The following is a 6,824-nucleotide window of genomic DNA, read 5'->3' on the forward strand; positions in this document are numbered from 1 at the left end:
CGTCCGTCCCCCCCGACCTTCCTTCCCCCGGGTCCCGTGTCCCCCCCTGGTCCCGGTCGCCGTTCCCCGGTCTAGTCCCGTGTCGCCCCCCGGTATCCCCCGGTCCCGCGTCCCTCCATCCCTCGGTCCCCCCCGCCGCGGCCCCGTGTCCGCCACCTCCTGCCCCCCCCGCCCCGCTCCCATGTTCGTCGCCCCCTCGGGAACCCCCCCGGCCCGGTCCCGATCCCGTCTCCCCCCTCCTCGGTCACTCCCTCGGTCCTGTGCCCCCCCCCGGGTCCCGTGTGCCCCCCACCCCGAACACCCTCCATCTCCCCGGTTCCCAACCCAACGGCGGAGGGACCAGCCCCGGACCCCCGGCACCCCTCTTTACAGATTAAAAAATGTAAAAAAAAATCCCACCGGAGCTATTAAAAAAAAAAAAAAATTAAAAAAAAATCACATTTTACAACCTATTTTCGGTCCAAGCCGCTCCACACCGGCATCAAAACCTCCGCGATTACCACCGTAAGTACTTTGGGTAAACGGTTCTTGGCGAGAGACGGGGGCAGAGGAACAACCGGCCACGAGCCCTCGGTGGGCGAGTGCCCGGGAAACGCGGCGGGACCCTGAAACGCGTCCTTAGGGCGAAACGTGTCCCTAATGACCGCTTACAACACGACCCCCCTCTCGAAGCGGGGACACCCCCCTGCGCCTGGGGACCTTCACCCACCCAGCCCGCGCCCTAAAGTTAAGCGGCACCGTACCTTTCATTGACGAGGAGGACACCTTCTAATTGAGGACACCTCCTAATTGAAGACGCCAGCCGGCTTCCAGAAAAGGAATTATGAGCACTGGCGAAAACTTGCAAAACAATGAATATGGTTAATTATGCTAATTGGTAACGTATAAATGGATGGCTGTTTCAACGCTGGGGGTGCCGGCTTTGCGGAGGCGCTCCCCAGCCCCCTTTTCTGTGCAGAAGTGCTAATAAATAGCTATTTTAACGACTCCTGCCCCTGGCAGCCGCACCAGCCACCAAACCCGGGAGCCCTGGGGCCTGGGTGCTCGCGTCCTGGGCGAAAACTGTGAAGAAACGGTTCATAACAACAGAGGGGGCCAGTCGCCTGCTCGTCGCCTGGCCCAAGCCCCCGCCTTCTGGGGCCTGGGGTAAATTGGCAGAAAATGGGCATTTTCCAGGTGTGCAGAGCCAAGGGGCACCAAGCGCCGTTCCCTTCGCATCCTCGTGCAGACGCAGCCCAGATGTCACCTTTCTCTCAATAAAACGACCCCAGGCCCGAAGCGGAGATGGGGCTGTGGGGGGGCTGCGGGGGGATCCGCAGGGCTGCGACGCCGTCGGGGAGCGGGACGCCGCGGGGGGACGTGACAACGTGGCCGAGCCCAAGCTCCCTGGGGGATGGCAGGTAAAACGTCCCTCTGCACCCCCAGAAAGGTGTCACTCGCTGCTGCCCGGCCGCTCTCTCCCCGCCGGGCACCCAAGGCACCCACGCTGGCCTCAGCGTCCCCAGGCGCTGCGGGAGCGGGGGCTGAAAGGGTCGGGCGATGCCACCGCCACCCCCCCGTTTGCTAATTCCCGAGTCAAAGTGCCCTTTCCCTGGGTTTCTCCCTGGGCAGCCACGTAGCATCCCTTGCCTTTTGTTTTGGGAAGAGGGGTGGGAATTCCACCGCTGCCCTCCCTGGGATCCTCTGGGCTCCCACGTTCCCACAGGTGCTCCAGCTCAGGAATTCAGGAGGCGAGAGGGCAAGCAGGAGGAGGAGGAGCGTTGATAAAATAACTCCGAGCGAGCCGGCGGCGTTGTTATCCAATTTCCCTGATATGCAAAGAAAAAACCAAGACACCCGGCAAAGTCTAAACGCAAGGTAAGAAACTCCCATTTTGGGAGCCCAGAGGCCACCAAACAGCCAGAGGGAGGGGAGCGATGCTGGTCACCGCGGTCTGCCCCACGGTCCCGGCGTGCTGGGACCCCATCTCTGCCCCCTGGCCGGAGCTCCCTGCCCAGGAAAGGCTCCCCAGGGATTTCCCCACCTTAAAAAATGTATTAATTTACCATAAAAATTCTGAACGTCCTGGTTACGAAGATAAACTCAGCCTTGTATTTTTACCTCCTGGTTTGCCGAGAGTGCGTATGACGTTTAGCAGCCTGATTAAAGCCGCAGTGACTAATTAGGGTGCAGGACAGATACTGGCGATTCGTTGGCAGCGTCAGGCGCAGTCAGAGCGCCGCTACATCAAAGATAATTTACTGCAGGGGGGGTCCTGCGCCCTCAGAGGAAGAAGGAGCTGAAGATCTGCCCTTACCGCGCTTCTTCCGTGTCCCGAGATGTTCCTCACAGCCTTGTCTTAGCAAAAGGAAGCAATTTCCATTGCGGGTGCTTTAAAAAATGAAATAAAGCAGAGCGGCGTATTAGCGCCAGGGGAATGTCAGTGGGTACCAAACACTCGCACTCGAGATGGCAAATGGTCCTGGGAAGGAGGAATTTCTCACCTGGAGTTCCAGCCTCAGCGGCGGGATGAGGATTTCGCTGCCCCTCGGTCTCATCCCGGCTCCGTGTCAGGTCACCCACGACGCCAGGCACAGCACCTTTGTGGTTTCCTCGCGAGGGTCCCGTTCCTGTTCTTAAACACAAGCAGCGGGAAGTTTTCACCTCCCCTTTGGCAAAACCCCTGCCCTCCGGTTCTCGTGCCCGGCTCTATCTCGAGCTCCGCACCCAGAAACAGGCACCCACAGACCCCTGCTGCCCTGTGCGACTCTCGCCATGGGGTGGTCGGGACGCGATGGCCAGGGGCAGCCTGGAGATGTTCACCTTCCCCTCGACACCCTGCACAGCTCCCCGGGCACCGGCAGCACCCTGCGCACAGCCGAGCACCGTGCGCTGCCAGCCTGGCTCCGGCCACTGTCCCCTCCAGGGCCGTCCCCACACCTTGTGCGACACTGTCTGACCTCTCCAGCGCTGCTGCTGCCTGGCTCTGCGTCTGGCTCTGCCTTCCCTCCCTGGACCGGGAGCGTCCCTGCACCAACAGCGTCCCCTGCACCGAGAGCATCCCTGCACCAAAAGCATCCCTGGACTGAGAGCATCCCCCGGACCAACAGCATCCCTGCACTGGGAGCCATCCCTGCACTGAGAGCATCTCTGCACTGGGAGCATCCCCTGGACCAACAGCATCCCCGGACCAGGACCACCCCCGGCTCAGCCCTCTTGCCCCACCACCCACAGAGCAGCTCCCCTGCCCGTGTCGCTCCTGGAAGCAGGATGGCTTCATTTGCCGGAGCTTCTTGACCGGGGCTTGGACTTCGGATAGGCGCCGGCAGGGTTGCGACCCCTGGTCCCAGGGCAGAGCCCGGCTGCGCGTTCAACTCCAACGGAAACAAGAGGGAGGAGGCTTTTCTGCGAGACTTTTTCAGGTGCTTTACCTCAAAAGCTAAGAGCCTTTTCGGCCCAAATTAACCTTTCCAATTTGCTTGAAATCTTTCTCATTTTCTTTGGAAAATGAAGGGAAAAATATCCTACTGTGATGGCCAGCGTGGTTTTATTAAAACCCAGGCTGGAAGAGCTGTGGTTTCTGATTGGAAATACTGCTTAAAAGCTAGAGCCGCCGCAGAAGAGCTGGGGTGAAAGGGGAGGAAGGCAGACATGAGGTTTTTACAGAAAGGCAGCCGGTGCGGGCACGGTCCCTCTGCAAACCTGCCCCCGGGATGGGGTCTCTGCCCAGAAGACGGCACGAGGCCGGAGCCCAGCCCCCCTCTCCTGCTCCGGCACGGGCCTCCTTTAAAAAATAAAGAGAAAAAGGAAAAGACGGTCTCACAAGACTGAACACCGGTCGGGTCCGCTCTCAGCAAGGCAGTTTTGCCTAACCCAGGGTGAGATGGTGCCTGCAATGCGTGGCTGCCGTACCCGCTCGGGACGAGCTGGAGCTCCTTCATTAGCAGCAATGGGCTGCAAATACCGTCCTGTAGTTGTTATTACCTGGCTTTAATGGAGAACGGAACGGCAGCAGAATATTGCTAACACCTGAAGGGTGTCTAATGGAGGAGAGGACGGCGAGGGAAGCGCTCCCTTCCCTTTGCCGGGGGGTTTAAAGGCTCCTTTGCTGGTGCGGTGCGGGTAGGCTCGGCACCTGCGAAGCCACCAGCGCCCCACCAACCCTCGGCAGCGATTACATGAGCCGTGGGCGCAGCACCGAGCACCTGCTCTGGTCCCTGCTTCGATGTGGAGCCGCACAAGGTTGTGCCGGGGGAGAGACCCCGCGTACCCCCGGGGCCCCTGAGCATCCCCAAGGACCACCGCCTGTGGGAGAGGGCTCGCTCTCCTACCCCCACTGAGGGTCCCGCACCCCACCGGCGTGAGGGGCTGCTGGCAGCCCTGCCCACGCCCAGCATTTATTGCATGTCTCGCAGCGTTAAATCGCAGCAGACATGCAATTTGGGGCAGCGCCGGGCTCCGTAATGGGCGGCCGTGGGCGCGTGATGGGGCCGGGGCCGGCAGGCAGCCGCGCTGCCAGGGCTCCTGCGTGATGCTTTATTGCTTTTGACGCTCCAAACGCGCTCGGAAAGGCGAGTCCTGGCAGCCTGGAGGAGCTGCTGCCCTCCCCTGCCGGCTCCCCCCGGGCAGCCGCCGCAGCTGAGGCCTCCATCCCTGGTGGCCATCCTGCACTGAGCCGGGTGGGCGCCTGCCAAAGCCCCCACAGCCCCCGGCACATCCCAGGGCACAGGGGCTGGGGCTGCCGAGGCCAACGCTGCTGCGGAAAGAACACCCGCACGGCTCAGTCACCCTCCTGGTACGGGCAGGCTGGGGAGATGGGGGATGCTGAGCATCGCCGGTCCCCTCACAGAGGGGCACGCTGAGCATCGCTCGTTCCGTCGCGGACGGCGCGGCATGCTGAGCATCCCTCATCCCGTCCCACCGCAGGGACCTTGTGCCCGTGCTCCTGTGCCCTCCCCAGCCTCCGAGACCACCATCACTCCTGGCTATGCACCAACTGAAGTTCACTACGCGCGCCCAGCCAAAGTACCTGCTCCCAGGGCGGCTGCCCTGAGGGAAAAGCCCTAGAAAAGCTAGAAAATTGTCTCCGGGAACTAATGGGACACAGGCAAACAGGGACGGGGGCTCAGCTGCCTGCGACATCCCACGTGCCAGGGGACATGTGTCTCCCCCGGCAGCCCCGCAGCTGCTTCTGGCCTCGGGGAAGGTCTCCATCCCTCCATCCCCGCGCAGAGCTGCTGCTGCTGCGGCAGAGCCTGGGCAGGACACGCGGCTGAGCCCCGGGAAGCCCCCGGCGCCAAATGCTTCGATTCCCAGAAAAGCAATTACCGCGCAGCAGATTACAGGGCTAATAAAATCCCATTACGCCATTTCGGAAAGTAAATCTGATCCGGGTGCTGCCGATTGATATCAGCCGCCCCACAAAACGTCCCGCAAGAGCCCCCCGTGCGCGTGTAACACCAGGCTGTAATAGATTAATTAGATATCCGATAACAGGAGGGCCGATAGGAACTACATTAAAATCTCTTTAAGATGAAGACATAAAACCCAAGGGAGACGATCCAGAGGTAATGATGCTGCAGCAGAGGCTGTGCCGGAGCGGTGCTCGCCCCACGGAGAGGGGCCGGAGCGGGGCAGGGTCCCCCGCGCCGCTGCGGCACTGCCCGTGATTCTCATTACCCAGATTCAATAAGGGGAAGGAGCTGGGAGCTGCCTGCGCACCCCGGGAGGTGACTTGCCAGCCGCTGACGGAGCCGAGAAATCAAATTAGCCCCGGCGCCGCTCTCGCTCTCTCCCTGACACCGCTGCTGGCGGCCGAGGGGGAGTTCATCAGGGCCGCGCACTAATTCTTATCTCGTTTAAGTGACTCCGCGCTGCCATCTGATGCGATTTGCTCCGTGCCGCTGCTGCCGCAGGCTCCGGTCTCTGCCCGTCGCTTCCCCAGCAGCTCCGTGGGGACACAGGCACCTACGACACAGAGAAACGCAGACAGACGTACAGGAATATATGAGATTATGGGGGAGGGGGGGCGGGGGGAGGGTCCCCCGCCGGGCAGGGGACGCTGCCCCAAGGATGCGATGCTGTGACAGGGAGGGGAAGCGCCGGGCCCGGGCAGGCGCTGGCCGCGCTTCTGCTCTCGCTGGTACAAGAGCAACCTTTGGTTGCGTTCGCCCAGAGGCGGTGAATTTTGGGGGAAACCAAAAGCGGTGAGAAGTGCCTTCACGTGCTGAGACTTGTGTGTCAATGCCACGTGCTGCGATGAAAACGGACCCTGGTTTCAGCGCAGCTTGGGGGTGGTTGGGGCGAAATCGCTGCCCCGGGACGGGGTGCGAGGGGTTGGCAACCTGTCCGTCTCCATTGGGACAGACCCCCCCCCTAGGGTGCGAAGGGAAGCCCGGTACCTCCAGAGCCCCCCATTCCCCTGCTGATGGAAAATCATCCTGTGCCGGTGCCGTGTCTCCGTCCCCTCCCGGGACAGACCACCCCATCGCAGAGGGCTTCCCCCCCTGAGGGGCTCCTGGCGCCCGTGGTATCCTCTCCCCCCGCCGTGACCCCCCCAGGCACGATGCTCACACCCCCAAATGCCGCTTTTCCGTGTCAGGCGCCCGGTCCCGGTCTGGGGTGGCCCCGGGGGAGCCGGTGGGGCGGGGGGTGGCTGGGTGGGCTCCTCTCGCAGCCTCCCAGCCTGAAACTTGATGCGGCGGGAGAGGCTGATGGCGAGATTAATTGGGCGTTCTCAAAACCGCGGCGGCGGGGGGAAAGCGAGCCAGGAGTGCTGCTGAGGGCTCACTCCTCGGCGGAGCCGGCTGGCGACGAGGGAGCCACGGCCGGGAGCTGGCAGAGCC

The sequence above is a fragment of the Rissa tridactyla genome, chromosome 17, assembly GCF_028500815.1.
Source record: "Rissa tridactyla isolate bRisTri1 chromosome 17, bRisTri1.patW.cur.20221130, whole genome shotgun sequence".
NCBI lineage: Eukaryota > Metazoa > Chordata > Aves > Charadriiformes > Laridae > Rissa > Rissa tridactyla.